At 37.8% G+C, this 27934-nt stretch overlaps 1 protein-coding gene across 1 annotated transcript in view; it reads right to left on the reverse strand.

The window, feature by feature from the left end:
* Positions 1–27934, reverse strand: part of ERICH1 (glutamate rich 1) — a 72164-nt gene that overhangs the window by 14258 nt on the left and 29972 nt on the right. The window lies entirely within an intron of this gene.

Consider the following 27934-nt stretch of genomic DNA (forward strand, 5'->3'; position numbering starts at 1 on the left):
ACATCCCATTTACTTTCTTAAGGCAGATAATACAGTTCTATACAGACTGAGGTCAAAAGAACGACCAGAGCAAAAAACCAGTATGGGCAGACTGGGTGACATGACATGAGAGAGCTTCCCAAAGAGTCCCACACTACCAGCTAGTAGACTTGACCAAGAACACCAGAAGACTGTACATAGTTTACAATGAAAGGTGATAGTGTTTATATTGATGATATCCATTCATGACAGTGCTGTGCTTTAAAAACACCAGGCATATATTTCTGACTCATCTCTTTTCTCCTCCTTAATCATTCTCCTCCTTTGGGATATCTTACTGCTAGCTCAGTTTTGGACATCAACTTTATAGGAAAAGCATGCAAGGCAACAGTGACCTTGGCAAGTAATCTCTAATCTCTTTAACAACCTGCCTTGGTTCTATTGTTCCCTTGCTACATTATCATTTCCTTACAACCTAATTCTTCAAAAGCCTCAGATGTCACAGGAAATAAGTCCCTCTTGCTCCTCAAGACACCTTTTGCACTTTACTCAGTCCTTAACCCTATATACAAACCCAGTTTTAAAGTAGTCTCTGACCCTGAACTGATTGCTGTTCCCACACACTCACTTCTGACAATTACCCCCGCTAGCACTAGCCAAGGAAGATATGGCCAAAAGCAAAAAACTATCTTGCCTCTAAGTGCACTGCTGCTGAAGTCTATATTTATGTCTATAATAACTGCTATCTAACTAACTGTACTTCTCTCATTCAGGATCTAAAAAAATCTCCACACATTTAAACATCACGGATTGCAGAATGCAGGTTTTCTTTTATGTACTGAGTTTGCATGCCAAGATTTTGGTCACAGGGGCTACAGTGGTGACTTCAGTGAAGAGTTGCTAGAAGCTTCCCCTATGTCCAGCAGAGCCAATGTCAGCCAGCTCCAAGATGGACCTGCTGCTGGCCAAGGCTGAGTCATCAGTGATGGCAGTAATGCCTCTGGGGTAACATAGCTATCCATATCCATATATATATATATATATATATATATATATATGTAACATATAGCTAAGAATGGGAAAAAAAGTTATTGTGCAGATGCAATTACAACTAGAGAAGAGTGAGAATATGTGAATCAAACAACTCTGCAGACATCAAGGTCAGTGGAGAAAGATGCTCCAGATGCCAGAGCAGATTCCCCTGCAGTCAGTGGTGAAGACCATGGTAAAGCAGCTGTACCCCTGCAGCCCATGGAGGTTCATGGTAGAGCAGAGATCCTCTTGTTGAGGACCCTCCACTTGAGTAAGTGCAAGCCTGAGGGAGGCTGTGACCTCACTGGAAGCCCACTCTGGAGCTTGTTTGCTGGCAGGACTTGTGACTCCACAGAGGACCCAAACTGTGCCTGAAGGACTGCATGCTGTGGGAAAGGACTAATGCTGGAGCAGTTCATGAAGAGCTGCAGTCCATGGGAAGGACTCACGCTGGAGGACTGTCTCCAATGGGATGGACCCCATGCCAGAGAAGGGGAATGACTGCTTTCTCTGAGGAGATGAAGAGCCTGAAACCCTTATTCCTCAATTGCCTGTGCTGCTGGTGGGGAGGAGGTAGAGAACTGCGAATAAAGTTAAGCCTGGGAAGATTGAGGGGGGAAACAGAAAGGTGCTTTTAAGATTTGATTTTACTTTTTCCTATCCTGCTTTAATTTTTATTGGTAATAAATTCAATTAGTTTCCCCAAGCTGAGTCTGTTGCCCATGTCAGTAACCACTGAGTGATCTCTCCCTGCCCTTATCTTGTGAACCTTTAGTAATCTTTTCTATCTCCTGTCCAGCTGAGGAGGACAGTAATAGAATGGCTTTGGTGGGTGCCTGGCATTCAGCCAAGGTGAAAACACCACATTCTAATTTTTGCTCTTGAAACTTAAGACATTAATCCATCCCTCAACCTCTACCAGCATGCTTCTAAATTCTTTACAGTGCCCTGAGAGAAGTACTCTTATTTATCTGGATTTATACCATTCTCTTAGGGTCAAAGCAACCTTGCTTGGCTAAGGCTGGTGTGATACAGGAGAGACATTTGAAGCCTAATGCTTGTTTCAGAATGATATGCATAATCTCCTGAACTGTATCAGACATTCTCAGCATGTTTGGCTTTCTCATCACTCCTCCCCCTAACCAGTCTTTGTCGCTATTTTCTCCATGGTTGGAGGCCCTCTCTTTAATTTCTGTTTCTTTTTCTGTCTTGAACTCTGTCATCTCTGAGCCACTTTCTCTTTAAATATCACTACAGACTTTTAGTTCTTTAGCTGTCAGATGACTCACTGCAAAGCAATTTTCCATACTTTCAATGAAGAAGGCTGCATAAAAATAAATTTGCTGTATTGTAATTGAACACCACAGCACATTAAAGACACACCAAACGTCACCCTGGACCCACTGTGTGGAATGTTTTGCGCCCATGGTATTTGAGTTAAATATCTTTATATGTGATTTGGACATATGGGATGTGGGAAAAATAACGTCTGTGTCATCCTGAAGGTATAAAATATCAGAACTGAAGGCAGATATGAATGGTGAAAGATGCTATAAACAAAACATTATGTTTCATCTTAAGATCTAATTTGGATTTTCATGGAAGTATTTGTGTTAAAATAGGTGAATTTCACTGCAAATATATATACATTGTTTTGCAAAATTTCTCAGCCCTCTGTTGACCCGAGCAGCACTGTTTGCTAATAACACTGCTTTAATCTATGCTCTCAGCAAAGCAGTCTAACTTGTTATTTAAGCATCTGAGACCCCCAAATCTCAGTGAAACCACAGCATGGTGTGCAGCTAAACACACCTCTTTGGTTTGAGATCAATTTGAAAAAAAAAAGCAGAAGTCAGCAGAAGTCAATGTTTTGAGTCAAATCCAAAAATTTCCTTATCCTAAGTAGCTCAGGACAGCAGAAGGCCTGAAGAGACCACAGTGAAGCTGTCAAAAGGTAAAATGAATATAGTCTTCTCATATGTAGGTATTAAGATAAATGCCTGGCTGAAATGAAGCCAGAACTATGTTGACTTCCCTCCAACACAGGAGACAAATACAAGACTCTACCTAGTTCTCTTGAGGAGCTAGAATGGCAGTCCTTTAGCAGTTTTGGTTATTCTTTGCTCTTTATTCTAGTATCTGTGTAGTATCTACTGTTTCATGTGTGGGAGTTACCAGTGATTCAACATCAGGAACAAATACAATTAGATGCTTATGAATGCAAAGCAAGGCACACAAAAGGGATTAATTCAAACAGCTTGCTGGTAGGGGTAAAGTGAGCTGTTATCAGCTCAGGAAAAACAAAAGCCATACCTGTGCATCAGCATGGAAAGCTCAATGAAAACATTTGCTCAGTTGGTATCAGGGATCTCAACAGCTAATACCTTATTTGCATACATAAGAAAAGACATGGAAAATAACAGGAAAAATATTCCAAAGCTATTATATAAACCTATTGTACTGTTCAAGCTTGTAATGCTGTGTTTCTTAGCATAATTCCAGAACAGTAAGGTTTTGGCAGGCAAAAGGAGGACTCTCACAGAAGTTAGCAGAGAAAGAAAGTCCAAATAGATTTGTATGATTTGACTTGAAAAAGTAATAAAATAGTCTTAATTTCTGCCTCCTCATGTGAAAACAAGGTGACATGCAATTAATCTAAAATGTTTCACAAGCTAATAAAAGAAAGTAAAACCTTTTTTTTTCCCCACTAATGGTACAGTTTGCGATAGATTTCCCATGTATGTGGCATGCAGAGGAGTCAAGAGAACTGGTTGTTCATATAACCAGCAAGGCTACCTGATTACAACAGCCATGCTAAAATATAAATGAAAGTTATACAAGAAACATACACCATAAAGTTTATGTCACAGCCCACACAATGACCTTAACAAATGACATATTCAGTGGGATTTGCCTCCCACAGCTTTAGCTGCCTGAAAATACTTAGTGCATACTTAGACCTATGCTCCCTCTGATAACCTAAAAGACACTTTCCTCTTCAGAAAGCAGTTTATTCCATACTAAACCAGCAGGGATGGAAATGCAATCTGAAGGACATCATCTCTCTCTCCCCCCTTCTATTAACCACAAAGGAAATCAAGATTATGAGCTCTGACTAGATGCTTGCAACACCTGAGAAGAATCAGTCTCTTTTACAGGAAATATCAGTACATAGGAAGGTGTTTCTTAACATGAGTCTGCTCATCAGATTATTTTTAATAATTTACAAAATCCACTGTTGTATAAAAAACCCCAAACAAGACTCAACTTTTGAACTGTTCTCTACATTTCAAGCCAGTAGGGAGACCTGATAAAATTCCAATAGATACAAATTTGGTTCTAATGATTTTTCCCACGGACAGAAAAGACTTATTATGTCAAAGCTAAGCAATTCTAAAAAAAATGCAGGGAATATACACTATGCAAGTAATCTCAGTATGTTGAGTAAGTACTTAAGCAACAATGATAGGAATAGCTTTCGAACCACACTAACTCTAGCCACACCTATAGCTACAGCTTGCTCTAATCATCATCAAGAGATGATGATTTTTCTCCTGTTCCATATTGGTCTGTCACCGCTCTTCCTCCTAAGAATTACCTCTGCTCCACAAGTTGCTTAATTGATCCCATAATCCAATTATTACCAGGAGCAATTGACTCTAACCTGTTTAGTCTGTACTTCAGATGGAGCAAAGTGTCTTCCAGATGGAATGCCAATATACATTTTCCAGTCACAGTCCTAATTTCATAGGCATTTCTTTCAGCCTTAGAAGAACACCTTCCTCAAGAACTGTTCAGAGTTCTCTTTTTTTTTTTTGGTATAGATTTCTTTTTGGATGCAGTTTACCACGCAGGTGTGCAGTCACACTACCCTGACTGACAGTATGATATGGAAATAGGGATGAGCAACCTCAGAATGTAAGTCAGCACTAAAAGAAAAAGCAATTTTCTAACAGCCTATCTTATCTTGTCTCAAAGATTTAAATGTTTTCTCCATTCAAACTCATGTTTCTTTAACAGAACAGAGGTAGAAATACGTAATGAAGGAGACTTTAAATGAAATAAGAGGACTCTCTTTATACATACAGCTTATTGAACTGTGACAATGAAAAGTCAGTGCAGCCAGTTTCTATCTTCAAAGAAAAACAGAAAACAATGAAAAATATTTTAAAAATATTGGCAAGAAGACATCCAATAAGCTAACTTTTATTGAGTTCTATTATATTAGGAAGTTACTTTGTATTCATCATCAGAGCAGCACAACAAGATTAAATACAAAGCTTAACACAGGCTAAGAGCAACAGCTGACTTCCTCCTGTCCAGACTAACCATCAGCATGAACACACAGCTGGCAACTCTATGATGAAAAATATAAGCTTCCTCGAGTTTATCTTTACTATTTCAGTTTCTTCAGACAATGACAGATGGAAACATTGTGAGACAGCATTCTATAAGACAGTGAAAAATGGGAGGCTGATTATTTAGTTGTCGGGAAGTCTAAGGGATATGAAGTTCCACAGTATGCAAAATGAAGTTTGCTTACGGGAATAAGCTGGTATTTGTGAATGCTGTGGATATTTTAAAACTGGGTCCCTGAATATTTTAAGAACAAACTTTTAGAACAGGAAAAAAAAAAAAGAGAGAGAAAAATATATGTAAAGCATACTGAGGAAAACAGAGTCAAAGAATATCCATTCAGCTGTAGGAATCCATATAATGTGCTCATCATTACTCAAGTATGGCAGCTGGCTCTCCTGCTCAAGTCCCACAGTTGGCTGTTGGCATGCTGCTCATGGTAATTTGGTAATTCTGTAATTCTGTTGGGTTTTGGTTTTTTGGCTTTGGGTTGGTTTCTTTTTTCAGATGAAACAGGACATATGCCCTTCCGATTTTTCAGCCAGTTTGAGCTCTTTTCTTCAACTTGATACTGGATGAATCTTCCATGGTGCACCATGCAGTCAAAGCAGAAGAGTTTAATTTTGGCTTAGGATCTTGTAAGGCAAATACCAAATGTTATTTTTAGTGCCAATTAAGATATTTGTAGCTGCAATTTGACCAAGAGTGAAAAGCTGTGGCTGGTGAATGCAATAAAATGGAATGGTTCATTAGAATAAAAGCAATACTGGAAAGGTCTCAGGGACACAAAATGATGTTACTATTTTTTCACTCTTTTTTGGGGAAATTGCTTTAAATAATTTTAAATCAGAGAAAGAAAACCCATTTAAAACTTTCTAACTTCTATTAATGTGCAACACCTGTAATGTTGTAGAAAACTGCAAAAGACTGGAAGCTGTTTAGGATAGGGACTGTCTTATTTTTTCATTCATACTCTGTTTGTGTGCTGACAAATCAAGAATTCACATAAAACTGGCAAATGCTGCAAAAGTGCTGCCTACCACAAAAGAGTATTACCTCCTGGATTTTAAGCAAATCCAGTTAATGCTAATGACAACAATCAGTTAAAGGCTGATGCCACTTTCTGCGTAAGTCTTCAATTATAAATGTGCACCTGACTGTATATACAGATAAATTTCTCTTACTCATAAGTTAAGTCAAATTCCTGCCATAGGACAAACCATACTTGGTCACATCAAACAACTACCTGCTTCTATATCCTGTACCAAACAGTAGCCATACACTGCATTCAAAAAAACATGAACTCTGGACTTACACAGAGGTACAATAATGGCTGTTCTTTTGCACTTTTTACCCTAATAATTGCCATAATTATGCTTTTTGATTGCTGCTGAGTGCTAAAATGTTGTTTTCATGATTATTCATCGTATTGTAAAATCTTACTCCTGCCTGGTAACAGTCAGTTCTGAGCTCACCATTTTGCAGGTGAATTTTGACTGGTTATTTTTTTCTAAGTACATCACTTGACAACTGTCTAAAATGCATTTCATCTGTCATTTTTGACAAATCACTCCATCTGGGATTACACTGCACTGAACTCTAGCCTTTGGTGAAGTTGATATCCATGTAGCCATCAGGAAACCTTCTGATATCACGTCATTCTTCTTACCTGACCATCTACTGAACACAAGCCTCCAGTTGTGACCTCTGTTTTGAGAACTGCTACATTCTCTTCATCTACTTATCTATTCTGGGGCTTCATCTTTCATGTTATGTCTCTGTGCCTCCTTTGGAGAGGGGCTTTATCAAAAGCTTGGTGGAAATTCAAGGAAACCACATCAGCTGTAGCATGATCCTTATCCAGGTATTTCCTATGTCTTCAATGATTCCAAAATGTTTGTATACCTCCTCTTTGCAAACCCTCTGTTGATCTGTCCCATTCAGATCACAGGTTATCAAGCATCCAAAAATATTATTTTGCATCATAAATTGTGCTGAACTGCCCACAACAAACAACAGGATAACAGGCTTGCAGTTCCCTGAATGATTTAAGAACTGTTTTAAAAAACTAGCTTCACACTATCTAACCTCAAGGTCTCTGACCACAAGGCAATTTGAAAAGCATGTAGCTATGCATCATTGTCAGTAATATGGGCAATTTTTTTCCTTAAATTCTTTCAGAAAGTTTAGGTGAATGAAATATGGTACTTCTGATTTTATTTTATAAATTTATTTTGTTGCATGACCATTAAATCACCTCAATTTCACATATCCTTTCAGAAAAGCCAGGAAGAAGTGCTGCATCACGGGATTCTCCATAGTATTTTCTCCACAGCTACCACCAATGCAAAGCATTTATTTAACTTCTCTGAAACAGGCCTCTCTAAATACTCATTCTACACCAAGATCATTGGCTCAAAAGAGTGGCAGTCACATTGTTACTGGTGCCTCAAAAGTAAGACCTATTCAGTTTTAATTCTATATAACATTTGCTCAAACACTCCTTCGCCTGTCTCACCACATTCTTACATTTAAATATGTTTAATACATCATCTGGGTGTGAATTTAGTTTTTAAAAAGACACCTACTACTTTCTAACAACTCCCTTTACTCTGTTGTCTGGCTCTGCTGTCTTTCTCTTGCTTTTTCTCAAGCCTGTCATGACAGGTGGTGGGTGCTGGCCTTAAATATCACATATGGTGTCCTTAAGTAGCTTCCATACCACCTGGTACAACTTCCTTCTCTTAGCTGACCTTTTAAAGGTTCTTTTCAGTAAGTATCTTAATTTTTGTGTAGTGTTCCTTCTTGAATTGTTGCGGATTGCTGTTTGTTTCCTGTTGTTTTTCCAGCATGCTGAACCCAATGGTTGCTGTTGTGATGTGCCTCTCGTGAACAGAACTCAACGCAGGATAAAGTCAAAGGCATCATTTCCTCTCATAGCACCACTAACCCATGTCTTGGTTATTTTATTGACTGTGTCTAAAATCTGTAACTTTTCAAAAGATCCTGATGAAACACTAAGGGAGAAACTGAAGATCCCATTATTGTGCTCTCTGCTGCTTCTCTGATCTTTCAGCAGTGAGCGTTCTCAATCCCAGCTGGATACATGATGAAACAGAGTCTAAGCTTGCTTTGCTTTTTGGTATGTACAGTCTGTCCCCACACACACTGATCTAAGGCATCCAGGAGATATATGAAACTATTTTAATGCATACATTAATTTTAGCAGTAATATTTTGGGCCTTCTGTCTCTTTATACAGAAAGCTATACTTGATGAAGCCACCAATATTTCTCAGATAGTATTTCTGATACAAATTATGTACCATTCAATGACAGAATTTTTAAACAAAAGCAAATTTTTTTTACCTTTTAGTGATCCTTTATTGTTTTAAATTTCAAACTCACTGTCTTCAGTCATTTTGGCATTTTGGGGTGATATGCAAACAATCAGACTCAGCCACCATTATTTAGAGGCGTATACAGCACTTCCCAAATGGGCTCAGTTGTGGTCCCCAAAATCAGGAAGAATTATGTTGACTCAGTGAGGAAAATAAGAGTAAAATCACAGAGCTGAGCATACTCACATACAAGAAAAAAGAGAGATTCAATGACAACCAGTAACTGTTTTGAAGGCTACTAAATCAGAAATGCTCAGCCACAAAGACTAATTGCTACTAAATAGAGAAATCTTCTTAGTCTTTGGCTAAATAAGATTACATCTCTGTGTTAGAACAGATAGCACCACTATGAATGGGAGGGGGAGACTTGTAAGACTTATATTAAAAAAAAAAAAAACTGGAAACATTTTAAACACCTGATGTCACATTTCTATTTTAAATATTTGCTCTTTCTTTTAATTTTCAGGACACAAACACATGTTCAGAGTTTTCTTCAAAGCCTTTTTTCCCCAGAGATGGCTTTTTTAGTTTAAAGTTGAAAGTTTTTTAGTTTAAAGAATCCAAACCTCTCCCTTTGCTCAGAATAACACCAGAAATTATAAGAAACATTGCAATCTTAAAATCCTGGGCAGCATTTAGAATGTTCTTTTCAAATATGCCAGCTAAAACAGCACAAAGTGTTTGCATGCTATTAAGAGTATAGGAACACAGACTGGAAAATGGGAAATACTGGAAAAACAGGTTATGTACTGGAAAAGAGATATGTAGTTTTCCCCTATGATAGAACAGCATCTAAGAGCAGATGTAAACTAAAGTACAATCTTTAGCACAGAAGAGCTACATAAAAGTACACAGACACTGACCCGGCAAAACGAAGATACTCAGCAACAACCCCCCCAACTTATGTCAGTTATCACCTCAATATTTCAGTTATCACCTCAATTCTATTTTTTGCAATATTTTGTAATATTTCTTAACTTTTTACAAAGCATCTAATAAACAATTATATTTAACCCCATATATAAAAGAGCTGCCACAACTGCAATTTATTACATGGTTCTTCCAGTAAACCCTACTTCAAAACACTCTGGAAAAGTAAAGTCTGAAAGAATGCAGAACTTCCACGTGTTTTATTTTTAACTATTTCCATCATCCATTTATCTTTGGATCTTAAACTAGATTTGAATTAAATTTACTTACACAGTTTCCAAGCAGCTTTGTAAAAACAGGGATGTTTTAGGACAAGAATTAAGCTGACTTTCATTAATCACATTCTAAATAAATTGTGTATTGAAGCAGTAAGTAATTTCTTAATGACCAAGTGCTCTATGTTGAACTAATCATACATATAAATATGCAGACAAGTATGATGGAAAAAGGAGCAACACCAGAGGGAAAAAGCCAGAACAGCTGTAATTTGGTAATCTGTCAGTCTGTAATAGACGTGAACCTGGTGCCACAGTCTTCCCTGGTACGCAGGTTTGCTCTTGACTGCATGTCATGAACAAACCTGCTCAAACTTTTATTTTCCTGAGTGAATATTTTAAACCAACATTTTAATAGGAAAGCTATTTTTTATTAGAACAGACACTAAACCAGCTGATTTCTTTTCAGGGCGTGGAGAAAAATCAAAATGAGGAAAGTTGAAACAAAACTATACACACATAACCTTATCTCCACCTTGCCTACTGCATCCTTGTAAATCAATCCTCTTTTTTTAAGCTTGTTCTCAGTTCAGCACACCAGGTACCAGAGCTGCAGAACAGTGTGCACAGTGCTGTCTGGGTCTCTAGGGAATGTCCCTCTGAAGCCTGGGTTCCCATTGTTCTCAGCAGACTTCTGGTCTCTGCTGTACAGAGGGTTTATTCCTTGGCCATCATTCCTCTACACCTGTGTGTTGCTCATATTCTATAAAGTTATTCCCTCTCAGTGGGTGTCTCCTCATCTCCTAAGGGCTCCATCCTGATTTCCGTACTAATCAGCTAGAGATTTTCAAAGAATAAAATATTTATGACATAAATATATGATTATTCATAATAATAAATTTTTAAAACCCCACAAAACCCAGATGAAAGCATCCATTACAAAAATAAATGCTTGCAAAGTGACTGAAAGAATTTTGTCACATGTTCTCAACAAGAGATCACGTAGTATGCATATTCTGCTTTCCTAGGTATTGAATCCATTGTACACCATCTTTACATTATTAAACCACCTATTTCTGGGCACAGTAGAATGTTACCAGGATAATATGGATCACTCTATCACTTCCAGGATTTTTTGCATTGCTTCCCAAAAGTAAAAAAAAAAAACAAAAACTTAAAATGGCAACAGGAGCACAACTGTGTCTATTGTCTATTCAGCTTAGTAAAGTGTCAAGTTATTTTTAGTTCCCCTTTAAGTTGTTGAAAAATAAGAGTTGCTCTGCAGCTCACTGAAGAATAGTATCATCCCTTGAAAATAAGAGAGACATTGTTACTCTTCTTCAGTTATATGACATGATCTGTGAAATAATTCTGATATGATAAAGGAAAATGCATTCATCCGTCTTCACTTGACTTTGTATTTCATACAAATTTTAAAATCTGTCATCTGCTTGACGAACGCAGTTTTTTCCATCACCCACTGTACCCCCAATCCAGATTAGTGTGACATGAATGCTTTTCATCTTTACTTGGTACACTGCCTACCACCTCTACAGAGGTGGTTTTTCTTTCCAACATCATAGGACCTTAGGCATCAATAGCTGTCAATCACAGACGACCCATAATATGCTATAGATATGCATACATCCTTTGATGCACTTAGATGTTCATTACTAAATGAATCTCTCACTTGCTTTCATGAGCTGGCTGATATGTACTACTATTAATTCAGCTGGGATGCAAGTAAATTTCCTTGTTGGTGTAAAATGCCACTCCTTTGGGGTAGGAATAAAAAAATTCTCCCAAAGAGAGCTTATCCTGCCACAAGCATCTAACTTTAATCACATATGTTGACTTTTAGGCAGGGTGTTCTTCCTGAATGAAATACTGAGCAGCAGGTAAGAAATATGTGAGAAAATGAATAAATCTGGGTCCAGGAAGTCCCTCTCTAGTATAAACGATATCACAGAATCACAGAATCCCTTGACTTGGAAGTGATCCACAAGGATCATTAAGTCCAACTCTTAAGGGACTGTCGTATTTCACTTTTCCCCAAAACAGCTTCTACATCACACAAAATTTTCTGACACTAGGGGACTATTACCTTTTTGTATTCAGAGCCTGATTATATGCATCATGCATAATTTTATTTAAACAAGAAAATGTAAAACAAAAGTTTCTTCATTTTACTTATACAGGAAAAGTAAGAGTCTTCTAGTAAGATCCAGGCACAAGCGTGCTCCCAGTATTGTAAGTCAGATAGATAAAGTAAAGATTCTGGATTTAGATGCAGGAAACATAGGACCAAGAATAATTTTTCAATTTCCTTAAGCAGTTACAGTTTCCCTAATTTTATTTAATTACCAAACACAAGGTGAAAAAAAAATCTCATTGTAAATGCAAATGTTCTGCTGGAGTCACGGACTATAGCTTCATTTGGTCTTTTCCACCTTGAGAACACACAAATTTTTACAGCTGAATAGACAATGCAGGCCAGTTAGCAGGTAACATAAATTAAAAGAGATCTGTGTGCTTTTCTAATAAATATATATTACATGATTGCTACTGTTCCCATCTGTGTAAACTGCCCAACAGCTTTTACACTATACTACTATTACTCTCATGGCTGTATCAGATGCTATACATGAAGCACAAGTTATTGCCTTTGTATCAACCTGAGTATCTTCTGTGGAGTACAGGTCACCAAAACTGCCTCCTTGAAAAGTAGTATTTATGTTTTACAAAGACTCCTGGATGGCTATTTCCTATATGAAAAAGTGTTTTTCTAAAATCAAAACCCAACCAAACCACACTTACCAAAACCAATGCACTATGTTCTATAGAAGTCCTAAAAATCAAGGGGTTTTATGGCCAGCTCAGCTCTGTTTTGATTTTTTCCAAAGGATATGCAGAATACATGATGAAAAAGTGGAACATTTTCTTATATACTAGTAAAGAGCAAAAAAAAAGCAGGACAGATCTGATCAAAATCCACTTATTTAAACCAAAAAGGAAGTCCAAGAAGCCTGTAGTAAGGTTACAAGCTACCTGCACATCTTATTAGCAAATTCAAGATTCTTAAGGTTTCACTGGAATGCTGGGTTTAAAATCACAAGGAATAGTTGTTCAGTTCCACTCCTTATTCCTTTATAAAAGTAATATTTCATCAAGTGGGAGAAGACGCCACGCAGTACAAGTTTCTGTCTTCTCAAAAAACTGGGATTTTGACTTCGGTAGCCAGTTCCTGTGTTCACAGGACTTTTTTTATTCTGGAATACTAAAGAGCTCACAAAAATCTTGCAGCAGGTGAAACGATCAATAAATCTCAGGAATGGCTTTAGGTTCCCTGAAGACAAGAGCCAGAGCACTGACCTCTGGGAAAGCAGGACTGGGAATGGGGGTCCTCTGGATGGAGACAGCAGATGGCTGGCTCTATGGTGGTGTTGGCTACTTCTCTGGCTGGGCAGCATTAAGTGAGACTACAGCTGGTATTTTATTACTCACTCACCTCCCACAAGGGGATACATGCTAATTAGGACCTCAAACAAGATTCACTTCTGCCATTAAATTATACTGTAGCCAGTAGAGAGAACTTCCACTGTACTAACAAGAATGGTGACACAAAAAGTTGGCAGAAGATCACCAGAGAATAGGCTGCTAACAGCTCAAAATAATTCAGGGCTTCCATTTACTTGGCTTTTAACTTAAGCACTTCACTGCAAGCAAGTTAAAGTGTACAAAATTACTGCCATTAAAAGAAAAGGTATAAAAAAAAGGGAAATATAAAAACCTTGTAAATACATTTGAACTAACAGACATATAATCACAATGGAATTTTATACTGCTTGTAACATAACTGCTAGAGGCACTTCAATTTACTAGAATTTATATATTACTATAAGAATGTATTTAATAGAAGAAAAATGCCAGAGTCAGAGCAAAAAGGAAAAGCATTGTAGGTCACTAGAGAACACATTCAAATAATTTAATCATTATACTTTTACTTAGATGTTTTTCTGCATATGTACAAGTTCTTTCACCAGAAGAACGTGTAACAATATCTCTAAAGCTTTTGTTGAAGTTCTCTATGAAAGTACATATGGTTTTATACTAAACAAAGTGTGAAGAATATTTCAAATGCTAACTTCTCTGAATATTAGTGAATGTTGTATACCATTATGATTTCTAGATATATGTCAAACAAAATACTGCAATGGATTTTTTCCTTGAAATTACTGATTTATACATCTAAATTTCATGCAATCGGTAAACTAATTTACAACTTGAAATTAGAAACACACACATATAAATGACATATGAAATAAGGAAACACTGCATATTGTATTTAATAATCTTTCATTTTTCCTTGATATATTCTTCTTCCCTTTCAGAGGAAAAATAACAAAGCCAATCTCCATCCAAAGCTGTGCAATCTTTAGCACTAAAGGCTCCACCGATCACTAGCATATTCAAGATCATAAATATTATTTGATTAAACACGCAAAGCCCAAGAGACAGTAATGGAGTGTATTGGGTTTGCATGGCCAGCTTCTGGTAATAGAGGGGCTACAGGGGTGGCTTCTGCGAGCAGCTGCCAGAAGCTTCCTCCATGTTCAGCAGAGCCAACGCCAGACAGCTCCAGGATGGACGTGCCCCTGGCCAATTAGAAATGGTGGTAACACCTCTGTGATAACATAGTTAAGGAGAATTTAAAAAAAAAGTCATAGTCACAGTTGCAAGTGCAGCCAGAGATAGTGGGCCAAGAACACGAGAGGAACAGCTCTGCAGACACCAGGGGCAGTGCAGAAGGAGGGGCAGGAGGTGCTCCAGGCTCTGGAGCTGGGATTCCCCTGCAGCCCATGGTTCAGCACGTGGTGAGGCAGCTGTGTCCCTGCAGCCCATGGGGATCCACAGGGATGCAGAGATTCACCTGCAGCCCCTGGAGGAGACCCACACTGGAGCAGGTGGATGCCTGAGAGGAGGCTGTGACCCTGTGGGAGGCCTGTGCTGGAGCAGGGTCCTGGCAGGGACTTGCAGGGCTGTGGAGAGAGGAGCCCACACTGGAGCATCCTGTCCTTGAAGGATTGCAGCCCGTATGAGAGAACTGTTACCCATGAGATGCACTCATACTGAAGAAGTTAATGGACAACTATCTTCTGTGGGGGGAACCCCAAGCTGGAGCAGAGGAAGGACTCCCCTTCCTGAGCAGCAGGAGATACATGTGATGGACTGACCATAACCCCCATTACCTGTGTCTCTGCTCCCCTCTGGAGAGGAGGTAAAGTTGAGGAGGGAGAGGTGGGGGGAAGGTGTTTTAAGGTCTGTTTTTACTTCCCATTATCCTGCTCTGATTTTTTTAAATAATAAATAATATCCTCAGATTTTGAGGATGTTTTGCCTGTGACCGTATTTGATGAGTGATCTCTCCTGGAACTTATCTCAAGCTATGAACTCTTTGTTGTATTATCTCTCCCCTGTCCAGGTGCAGAGGGGAGTGAGAGAGAGGCTTTGGTGGGTGTCTGGAATCCAGATGGGGTCAACCCACTACATGGAGGTAAATGCATCATTTTCATTAGCAAGTGCTACAAAGGAGAAGGATACCCAGAAAGTCTGGCATTTTTTCTCAGGAGGAGAAAAGCTGGCAAAAAAATACAAAATTAAATATGTATCCTGAAATGGAAGAACTCCATCACTGGTTTATTACTTAAAGTCTTCCCACTTATCCTAAGGCTATGTATTTTTATTTCTTAAGGAGCTGTAACAAATTAGTATTTCTCTCCTCTACAGTGTTCATCTATATACTATATAAAGTACTGAACAAAGAATCAATCACTTCTTTTCTCTAGCAGATGAACAAGAAGGATAGACATTATGTTCTTTTCAGTAAAAATGCCACAGTTCAGCTAAGGTATTTAACTGCTGTGTAAAAACTACCATAATATTCACTCCTCTTTCAGGGTTCACATAAAAAGAGACAGGCTCTCCAAACAGAAAGTTTGATCCTAGACAGACTTTATTATCATCGCTTACTGTAATATCACTAGGTGCCTCACTCTTCTAATTATTCACGCAGTTTAGCAGAGTATTCTCATATCCTTCAGTGAAGAGGTGGGGGAAAAAAAATCAGATCCATGCACAAATGTGCTGTACTGCAGCAGTTCAGGGTATGAAGTGGTATAGACCTGCAGAGCAGCCCTGGAGTCTGCAGTTGCTGCCTCTCTGTGCTGATCTATCAGCACTGGCTCAGTATCAACTACATTACTATATGCAGGTTTTTGTTCATGTCTTTATATGCTTGGGCACAAAGACTTCACAGCAGAATCTTTACTATTTTATATACCTTGTGATATGACAAGTGCCTAGATCTGAGCATTCAATAAAATCAAATTCTCTGAGGAATGACTCTTAATAAAGGTGCACATTTAATTCTGCTACCTTGTCTAACACTTAATGGAGAACTGATCTAAATTTTTCAGTTACAAACTAAGTTTTTTAGTATACTGAGTGAAAGCTGGAAAAGAATATGTGCCATACTTGAACACTGAGTACTCCTTAATATGTCTTCACTGGATTTGCTGCTTCCTCTGGAAAGCTAGCTGAGTAACTAGATATAGAGTTCCTGTATTTATTAATAGGTACTTTCCATAAAGTTTTACAGCAAATTGTATTTTTTATCAATTTAATGTTGAATGCCATTGTAATTTTTGGAAATTTATCTTACATGCTATTTCATAATGGGAATAACAAAGCATTCTATATGTGAGAAGACATGCAGTAGACAGTATTAGGTTTTAACTTTTCATCTTCAGACAGACAGTGACCAAAAAATAGAATAGAGCTCCTTATTTGTCCAGACTGACAAAAGATGTGTCCATTTCTAAGGACTCAAGAAATGCTGATATACTACTCAAACAGACTGCAGGCCTAAATGTAAAAAGATTGGAATAGTTGGTGAACACACTGTAAACTTAGGCCATCCAGATAAGTACTTAAGCTGAATTTAAGACAGAAGCATGAAAGGAATTAAGCTCATTGTGCATTAAAGATGCATCTTTTTTATTAAATGTATGTAAGACTCTCCTTAAGGTGTGGCAACCATCACAGTTCCATTATATTTCAGATTTTTGCATCTAGCTAACCTACTATTCAAGCTACCAAAACAAATGTTTTATCTAATATTATATCTGGCATTGTGATAGTGCAATGGCTATTTGGTGGTGAAAAGAAAGTTAACAAAATAAATTCAATCTTGTAGTTAACTGTGCAAGGATGCTGCTATCCAGTTCAGTGTTACACTCACAAGGTGGACCTGTTCCACCACCAACATCTGCTGAGAGTAATGTACTAAAAAAGATTTGAATGGCAGAATTCCTTTCTAGCAGTCAGAACTTTAGGTCATGTGGCATTTTCCATCCTGTTCTACACACCTTAAAGTTGGGATTATCAGCAAATTAGCTTATGTTGCATTTTCTCAAAGTTCCTAACATTTATTAATTCAGATTTTAAATATTCTTCTTAAAAAAAGCAACTTAAAAAACCTTTTATTCATGTTAATTAAATTAGATTGGTAAGAAACTGGTATCATCATCCCAACAAAGCAAAAACAGTTGCATAAAGCTGTTTCTGCATTCTCTCCTACTCTTGCCACAGCAAGATGTGGAGACAGTTAGTTGGGTGAGATGTAAGTAAGTCCTTTCCAAGTATCATCCATGCACCCAGAAACAAAGAGCTTTGAGAAGTAAGGTCACCCAGCTCTTATGGAATAGTACAGAAGCAGGCAGAGCACAAAACTTCACCTGTCATTAGACCAGCTACACCAAGACCAGAGGTTCAAGGCTATAGTTTAAAGTATCTGCATCAAGAAAAGAAGTGTCAGACGCCGGCAGTGTCTCACAGGTCAGTGAAGGCCTGTTCCCCACTACACCCCTACAGAGCTGAGTACTCAGCTAACTGCAAACTAGGAGACCCAGTCATGTCAGCATAGCTGTGCTGGCTATACCAGCCCAGAGGATGAGCACATTCAGATTTCAGGAGAGGAGTCTGTGAGATACAGCACCATCAGCTGGATAGAGCCGAGGTGCAGCTGTTGGAAGGGATTTGCTTTCCGTCAGGAGACGGCCTGTTGGCCCTAATGCCTCCTCCACCCCTGGCATGGCTGATGCAGCTGGGAAATGGAACTATTGGTACAGCAGAGATGCAGCACCTTCGTTCAATCATAAGCTGCTCAAAGCAACTGGGGATCCTTGGAATGCACTTCAGATTGCCTGTACTGCATTTTGGCTAGATGATGGCAATAGATTTGTGTATACTGGTATTGCTGTCTTTGGCTATAGCAATACCTATTTTCTTCAGGTCTACACAGATGGCTAGAAAGAGGGTGAGGCTGATGCATGGCATGGGCAACACACAGCCTGTAATACTGAACAATCCTGAGCCTACAGCAAAGGCAGGAGCTTCCTTTCTCTCCAACAGTTTACAATACAGAAGGTTCTGGTAGAGTTTGCCCTGTTAGTGATTTGAACTCTACTTATGAGCCAATTTCTGCTTGCAGGGATAAAATGTAATGAAAATAGAATGAAACTAACAAAATTATTTAGCAAAGCTACTGTGAATGGGCGATTGATGGAAGATGATATTCAAAGCTTTCTTGGCACAGGTTACAGTTGTATAGAGGGTTGTTCAGTACTTTCAAACTGCTACCTGTAAACTTTGCAGAGGGCAGTAATCAAAGGCAAATGATATGAGATCAAGAAATTTCCCCAGTGGAGACTGAATGGAGACAGCGTACTGGAAGCTATATCAATGTGTGGCTGTTATGCCTACAAGTTGCCATAAACTATAACTACTACTATAAAAAAACAATAAAATGAAATCATGAGGTAGGCCTGATTTAGACTTTGAACATGAGACAGCAGCATTTTCTGTATGTCATACAAAATACTTGCAGAAAGCTGTGTAAGAAAAAGAAAATACACGGTTAATACTACACTTTTTTTTTTACTGTCTTAATTTTCCTTGTCCACTCAGCCACACTAAGTCCCTTCATACTAGAAATAAACTTTCTACTCTGTTTTTACAGTGTCCAGAGTATTTAAATACCAGGGTAATATGAATGCAGAGTTCCTATTCTTACAAAAGGCATTCCTCTTCCCCTTCTCCCTATTTTATTTTGAATTTGAAAATTTAAAATACTGCATTGAAACAAATCTTATTAGAAAGAGTAACATGGGTCCTCACTGCAAGAGGATGAGCGAGGGTCATCTCACACATAATAATCAGTAAGTGTGTTGTTAGTCAGTGGATATTTGGCTCTTAACATGAAGGACAGCAATGTCTTGCTGTGGTTCAATACCAACAGGTTCATAGGCAAAAGCAATAACAGAGTAATAACAGAGCAGTGGAGGTTAGAATTTTGCACATAACCAACTATACAACTGATAACCAAAATTAAAATATCATGTGATCAGAAATATCCCAAGACCTACAAACCTACGATTAAATTTCCTGCTTTAACATGTGAGGAACTAAGATTCAGAACCATGAAGCACTTGAAGACAGAGACACAGCTGTCTTCTGCCTTTTTCCTTCATCTAGCCCCATAATGACTTTATTCTGCTGCTTCATGAAGATTTAACTACAAAAGCTTAGGTCTTCATTATGTATTTATTATGAAACAAGGAGGTGAAAGTAATCAAGTAGTGTCAGATTTCCTAAGTGTTGGGTGTCTGCTCAAGTGAGGCAGCAATTACAACAGTGTTGGCCTTTTTCTGGGATCTAAAGAGCTTGTTGGTGCTGTTCTCTATTTATCTTCCTTGCCCATAAGTTCCTTACTGTCACTATGACAACAGAAGCCTGTAACACAGCTGCAAGGGAGGAGAAAGGGGGAGCATGCTCCAGCTGAAAGGGGTGAAGTGACTCAGCCAGTAGAGAGCAAAAAGGGAAAAATGATGTTCACTAGGGAAAGAGGAAAAAATAAAAAGCCACAGTGCCTCTTCTTTCTTTAAGATTCCTCTATTATAGGACAGGATGCTCAACAAAAATATTTGTCATCACTGTAATTTGAAATAAAACAAAAAGCACGAAAACAAAATTCAGAGATAATGGCCCTAATTCCCTCTCCTCTTACTATGAATGCTGTCACCTGACTTCAGAACCTACTTTAAACAAATTACTTTCAGACTTATGGACATGTAACAAGAAGAGATTCCATTTGAGACACCAAGGAGGAAAGGAGGAAGGAAATTACCTGAGTCAACATGTCTCATTAAACATGCACTTGTTGATGAATTCTTACTTGCTTAAACACACATCTCTCCTCTGGGATCCAGCCCAGCATCCTCTTTACTTTGTTAAAATGGAAAGGTATAAACTAGGTGTATTGGGTCTGCATGGCCACGATTTTGGTGGTGAGGGTGGGCTACAGGGGTGGCTTTCATGAGAAGCTGCCAGAAGCTTCCTCAAGTGTCCCTCAGAGCCAATACCTGGTGGCTCAAAGATGGATGTGGAGCCATCCTGATGGTCGATCAGAAATGGTGGTAATGCCTCTGTGATAACGTAGTTAAGAAGAAATCAAAACAAAAAAGTTGTTGCACAGGTGTAACTGGGGCCAGAGAAGAACATAAGAACATGTGAGAAGAACAGCTCTGCAGACACCGAGGTAAGAATTCATCAACAAGTGCACGTTTAATGAGACATCTTGACTCAGGTAATTTCCTTCACCTTCTGTGGTAGTTCTTTGACCTTCAGCTTTTCTTATTCCTTTGTTCTACAACTGGTGTCTCAAATGGAATCTCTTCTTGTTGCACGTCTAGAAGTCTGAAAGTAATTTGATTAAAGTGCAGAAGGAGGGGCAGGAGGTGCTTCAGGCACCAAAGCTGGGATTCCCTGGCAGCCCATGGCAAAGCAGCTGTGCCCCTACAGCCCATGGAGATCCACCTGCAGCCTGTGGAGGAGCACACACCAGAGCAGCTGGATGCCTGATGGGAGGTTGTGAGCCCGTGGAGGCCTGTGGAGAGGGGCCCTACTCCCAGGCTGGAGGAGCCTGTCCTTGGAGGACTGCACTCTGTGGAAGAGTGACCCATGCCACAGCAGTCTGAGGGAAGCTGTTGTCCATAGGATGGATTCACTTTGCAGCAGTTCAGAGAACTGTTTCTTATGAGATGGACTCACATTGGAGAAGTTTCTGAACTTTGTATCTCTAATTCAAGCCTGTTTTGCCTGTGGCAGTATTTGATTTGATCTTTCCTGGTCCTTATCTCAACCATGAACCCTTCGGTATATTTTCTCTCCTGTGCCCAGCTGCAGAGGGGAGTGAGTGAGTGGCTCTGGTGGGTGTCTGGCATCCAGCCAGCATCAACCCTCTACACCAGGATTAGGGGGATGTTATTTTCTGTACTACAGCAACATATAGTAATGAATGCTTATTTCAAAGGTAAATTTTTGTTACTGAAATACTTGAGGCTTTTTTAGAAGCACGAAGAAACTAATACCGCATCTAATGATGTACTTTATTTACAGCTACAAAAACATAAATCAAGGATCTTTAATAAACCATTAACATGCAGCCATGGCAAAAGTAAAGCATTACCAGTGTATCACATTGCTGTGTATTCTTTTTTCCTTAATACAGTTTCAGCATTTACATCCCTTCCTAGCACCACACACAAACTTGAGTTAAATATCTAGGGCAGAATTCTTTGCCATCTAGCTTTCAAAGCCATCTTCCAGAAGGATTTTTGGGAGTTTGGGGTAGGGCAGGGGGAAGTTGTGTGTGTGTGTGTTTGTTTCATTGCATTGTTTGTTTGTTTTGATGAGGTCTGCCAACATGTTAATGTCAGAAACTATCACAAGAAATACTGAAGACTTCAGTGACATTAAGAACTCATGATTTGTACCCTGCGTTCTGCAATAGTCCAATATACTTGTGAATATACTGGCATTTGGAAGATGTAAATAGTTACAGATAATGGTAGTTAGAAATGACTGGTTTCTACATTGTATATAAACCTAAATTAGTGAGTAATCCTTACAACTTCAACTGATAGCCCAGTCCTGTGTCTAAAATCCTCGGTGGACAGCAGTGAATTTCTCAGTAAATTCTACACTCACCTTCAGGAGGTTCAGACTTGTTTGCTATGAAATCAAGAGAAGTGATAACTGCATTCTAGCTGGCTGCTTGACAGAGCACAGAATCTTCCTGTAACACTGCTCCAGAACATTAGTCTGGAGATGTTTTCCTAAGTGTCTGCCCAAGTTACACCTTAAATGTTTATAATTTATATCACGTTCAGTACACTAGAGATATTTCCAAGAATATGGCATCACACTAGTCAGTTTTTGCACTGCAAGTACATCAGCAAGCATCTTCTTTCAAGCATACACTTAACTCCTTAAAATTAAGTATGATAAAAGTTAAACTCAAAACTAGAATTCTTGACAACTCTTAAATCAGGTGTCACTTTAAAAAGGAAATCGTCTCCTGTTCAGATAGAAAAGAAATCAAAATTTTTCCAAAGCAGTATTAGAGAAGCTGGTTTAGGTCTTTCTTAACTTTTAATATCATTCCAGTGATGCAATCAACACACAACAATGTCAGTGTACATATGAACATTACTGGATCTGGACTTTTGTTTTTTCTAAAAATTAAGCCAGATTTAACAAATTATTAAATATTTTATCTGAACTCTGGAAATAAAAATGGTTATTTAATCTTATTCAATTTCAGAAAGAGAACGTTGGTGATTTTATCTATTAAGGAATGTCATTGCATCTACCAACAAATACAAGGTCTGCCAAGAGGATATTGAAGGAAAAAACATCTAAGTACATAATTCTTCAGCCATAGCTGTCCTACATCTCTACTTGTTTGTGACATCTTTCACTGTAACTGATTCCAAAATGTCAAGTGCACTTAAGCTGAAGAAGAAACAGGCTGTAGAGAAGAAAGTTTCTTAACCTCACAGACATCTCTCCTTCCAAGCTATTGATTAACCTCTAAACACCACAACATTTTGAAAAAGCTCATAGTAACACCCTCAACAGAGGTGTCATTGTTACTACAGTTTGCTTTTTGATGATGACATCCACATGAGAATTCCTCAAGCTGTTGATTGCTCAGAAAAATCTGCCATTCATAAACTGGGAGCAATACACTGATTTCTGCAAGGACAAAGCTAAACTACAGAATATTATCACATATAATTTTATCATGCAAAGATACATTGTTTTAATACTAAACAGTGACATCCAAACTGGCAGAGAATTAAAACCGGAACACCCAAAATTAACTAGGGGAATTAATCAATAAAAATGAAAAAGACGTAGCCTAACTATTAGAAATACAGAAGAGCCCAAACTACCATATAATCCTTCCTTGCTGAATTTTTGGAACAAACCTTTAAAGGAATAACTCTGTCACAGTATGTTTTCAACCTGCAAGTCCATACCACCCTTACTAGAAAACGATAGACCCATGCTAACAAATCTAATAAGAGAAGGAAACAGAAGCGAACCTCAAAGTAAGAGCTATAAAAGTAGCTGAAATCAGAACAGTTAAACCTTTTTTTTTTTCAGCAAGTTGTAAAAAACAAGCTACACATCTGTATATCAACCCCACTCACTTATTTATGCTATGATTTGAAATATAATTTGGTTCACTTGTGTAGCAAAACACTGGCCATTATACTAAGACCTATACTGTAGCCTCTTTTATTATTCAGGCATACTTAATGAAGTCATGAATTACACAGGATTTTTGTTCATAAGAATCCTTACGTAGGCCTTGTTATTCTATTAAAAAAGAATAAAACTGGAAATAATTTTATTATTTTTAGTTTGAAAATGAAGAATCCTTACTCTGAAACTGCCACAATTCCCTCAATTAGTCTTGTTACAAGCCTTGGATATTCTCACAGAAGTTGCCACAAGATTCTGGACAGCCAATGCAGGAGCACTGTCTTATAGTGACAGAAGGCACCATAAGACAACCTGATTTGGAGGAGGTTTTTTCGTAGCTTTTTCTCTCAGATGTAAGATTCAGAAAAGCAATTTTAAGTGTAGTTAAACTCCTTTATTTTCAAGAGAAGTTGAGTTTATTTCATGTTGAGTTCTTTCCTGAACTCTTTTATTTGAAATAAGTAACATTGAGTACTGTTAAACATTTTGATTAACAGTTAAGAAACCCTACACAAACAATAATTATTGTAATATCACTGAGGTAACTGTATATATGAATGAGCTGATTTGGAATTAAAGCAGAAGACTTTTTAAATTAACTGTTTCTTGTAACTTTTGTCTACTGTCACACCCTCTGATAAATTTGAAAACATATCCAAAACATTGATACAGTATTAGTTTCTTCAAGGGTAAAGAAACACAAATACTGTATGCAGTAGTGGAGTTTATATTCTTAAAAAGATGCTGTGAAAAGGGTGATACCTAAAAGGTCTACAAATGTGACTTGAGGATTGAAGTAAGTATCTTAGAGCAATGCACAAGTGAACCTGTTTAATCAAAAAGATTGATAGTCACTTGATTACTGTGTTTCTTTGTGGGAAGAAAATACTGGTTAATCAAGGCCCTTCATTTCAATGGAGAAAGGCAGAAAATGCAATTTTCATTTTTTTTTATTCAATAGATTGAGACCAATTAACTGTTAGCACTAGAAAGCAGTGGAGCCTCTGTGACATCTTTGAAATATGAATAGCTTTTTTTTGTTTGGTTTGGTTTCTTCTAAACACAAAGTGCTGAGCTCAACATGGGGTAAGACCCCTCTAACAGGTACAGAAGATTAAGTTAAATGGTTTAATGATTCCTCTGGTTTGAAGGCTACAAAAAGATTCATAATGTTGGAGTTTCACAACTGGTGCTACCTATCAGTGAAAAAAGTTTGCTGCTGACCTTAGCTGCTTTAAACATATTGCTCCCTTGGTGTGCTTCTGTGAAGTATCACATTCCCAGCCACTTGCCAAGAATGTAAGTAGTCAACACATGATTCATAACAGCATCTCTTAAAAACAAACATAGGCTTAAGTACCATTAAGTCTTCCTGAAATGGCTGCCTTTAAGTGAATCAAGATGCTACAGACACATTAAGAGACTATCTGAATTTTCTTCTCCCCTTTTGTTCAGAAGCTATTCTGGACATAATTAATTTCATCCTAACAACATCAACTTTAATGGAACTAGCAGTTTGAACAACAATAATAATAGAATAACACAAACATATTTTAGAGCTGACAAGAAATTATTTATTTTATAATTTCAATTAACTTCAACTTTAAAATAATTTCTCAAAAACAGCTTATGTTGAAATACATATTTTAGTGACTGAATATTTCAGTCTTCCACACAGTAATTTACCACAAAGAAACGTCAGCTGTGGCACATCCATTCCTCTTGATGATCTTGTTATATTAATTCAGATAGAGCCATATTTGGTTTCCTTAATTTATTGAGAGGACACAGCAAATCATAGTGATGCATAACTGAAAAACTATAATCCTAAAATAGAGTCATATTATTTTCATGAGACAACAATGAAAATTTGATAAACAATGAAATTAATTTTTGAGTCAGATTTTTTTTTGTTGAATTTCCACATCATTAATTCCCCTTAGTTCTGGGCTAGAAAAGGATGACACAGGAACATTTTCTTACCCAGTACATAAACAACATGCTTACATTTTTAGGAAACACAGTGGAAGATTACCTGTGGAAGATTACCTGTTGCCATACAAAATATATCATATAGGTAGTATAAGATTAAAACAATGCATACACCCAATCTCAACTTTACTTTATGGAGCTGGTCCTTTGGAAATACCTGGGACAATTCTAGACATAACAGATTTATTTTACCTATATAAAATATTCATACATACAGTCATGCATGCACCCTCTTTTTCCTTCGGTGTCAAAGGTTCTCATTAGAGCGTTCCTTTGTCCCTTCAAAAAAGATCTAAACTTGGGATTTTCAAGTAAACCTAGGTGAGCAAACTAAGTAATCCATAGTGTGACTGCTTAAGATGTTCCTTCAATATTTTATGAGCACTACCTGAAATCACAGACTTCATCCTGCAACAGATTTTATGTGTATGCTTAAATGACATACACAAGTAAAGCGAACCATGCTCCCTCACCCTTGCAAGATTAGCACAGATCTCCAGTTATGCAATCCTTATTTAGACAAAACAATTAAGGGTCTAAACTGCATCTATCACTAAAAGAAAGATGAAAGATCTATCACTAAAGGGTTGTGAAACACTAGAGCAAGTAAAAAAGGGAATGCAACAAAAATCTCCCTATAACGAGGTTTTAAAAAAAATAATTAGGCAAATACCTGGTAAGGATAACATCTATAGTATAACATCAAACAAACCCTGCAAAAGGAGCCACAGACTAAAAACCTTCACTTCAAATTTGGTTTTTCTTGATTCTATGACAAAGTGCAAAGCCAAATAACAAACCAATCCAAAAGTAAGTCTCCCAGAATCGCAGATCCTCTGTTAACTGTTTAAAAAGTAGCTAAATCCCAAAACAGTGAAACTGGGATCAGCTAAAAGCATTCTCCATCCAACAGTTAATACTATCACTAAGCAACACCAGAACTCTACTTACTGCTATCACGGTTGAGTACATTTGTTTTGAAATACTAAAGGAAAATATTAAATCTTAAAAATGAGCAAATGAAGCCATTGTTCAATACTTTATCCACTATAAAGCCAGGCAGGTATTTATATGACTCTAAAAAGAGACAATATAACTCAATCCTAAATTCTGTTCTGCTCAACTGCTTTGCAATGTATCTAACATCTAATTATGTATAATACTGTATCACTGCAACATCTAATATGCACAACACATAATCTGATTTATTCATAGACTTTAAACAGCAGCTGAGTAAATTTGCCACAAAAGTTCCATGCTAATGCCGTAAGGATATATCTCAGTTGCAGCAGTGTTCAGTATGTATGCTAGTTTTATTTAAAAATAACTTAAGTCCCTGCATAAAACTGAATTTACCTACAAAGTATTATGAGACTTCATTTAGTCTTATCAGCAAAACACAGAAGAGGAAGAAGCATTCCTCTGATATCCGAAAGAAAAGTACATGAAATAATAAACAGAAATTATATGGCATGGAAGGAGAGAAAAGATGCTTCAAGATCAGAATAAGCAGCTTGAATCTGACATGCTGGGAAAGAAAAACCCAGTGAACTGTCCAAAGACAGGTCTGCAACTAAATAGAGTTAAGGGTAACCTAGAAACAGCTTCTGGATTCCAGACATGAATCCTATGTAACTGAGAAGACCACAACCTAGAAGCTCTAAATTAGAACAACTTTCCATTCATAATCCAAAAACTATCAAGATCTAATCTTGAGTTACTCTGATAAAGTAACATCTTTGTCACTCAAAAATGGTCTTTAAACCACTGCGCAGCAAGGAAGAACATTCTTGACATGCCTTTAGTCACCTTGTATTTTGCTTCAGTCCCTTGAGCTACTTCGGTAGCTCTACTTGTATTCAGAGTCTGGAGCTCAGAAAACTCTGCAGACCAAATTTCCAAGCTCAGAATTCACCCCTGTGGGTACTGTGTGCAAAGACAAGCAGAATTTGCCTTTCTATATCTGCAAGTTATATTTCAGATTTTCCTTGCATTTAAGGCAATCTCCAGGCTGAAACGGATACTGTAGTATCAGTTTAATAACTGCTGCTTATCAAGTGTTTTACTTCAGCTGCCTTACCTAAGTTATCTTCTTTGCTGTAGAACGTCCCTAGTGGCCAACGACAGTGATACACCATTCTGGACAAACATACACCCACAGGAACACAGCAACTGAAAAAACTAAATTCATTTGTCTCGTCTAAGCTTGGGATTTCTTTCTAAAGACAGACAGAATCAACTGAATTCTGGCAATGTCATTCAGAAAACCATGTATTTAACTGAGGTCAACTTAGAACCCACTCTACAGATTCTGTGTGTCTTCTCTTGTAGCCTTTGACAACATCAAGTATTGTTTC

This window comes from Motacilla alba, chromosome 3, assembly GCF_015832195.1.
Source record: "Motacilla alba alba isolate MOTALB_02 chromosome 3, Motacilla_alba_V1.0_pri, whole genome shotgun sequence".
NCBI lineage: Eukaryota > Metazoa > Chordata > Aves > Passeriformes > Motacillidae > Motacilla > Motacilla alba.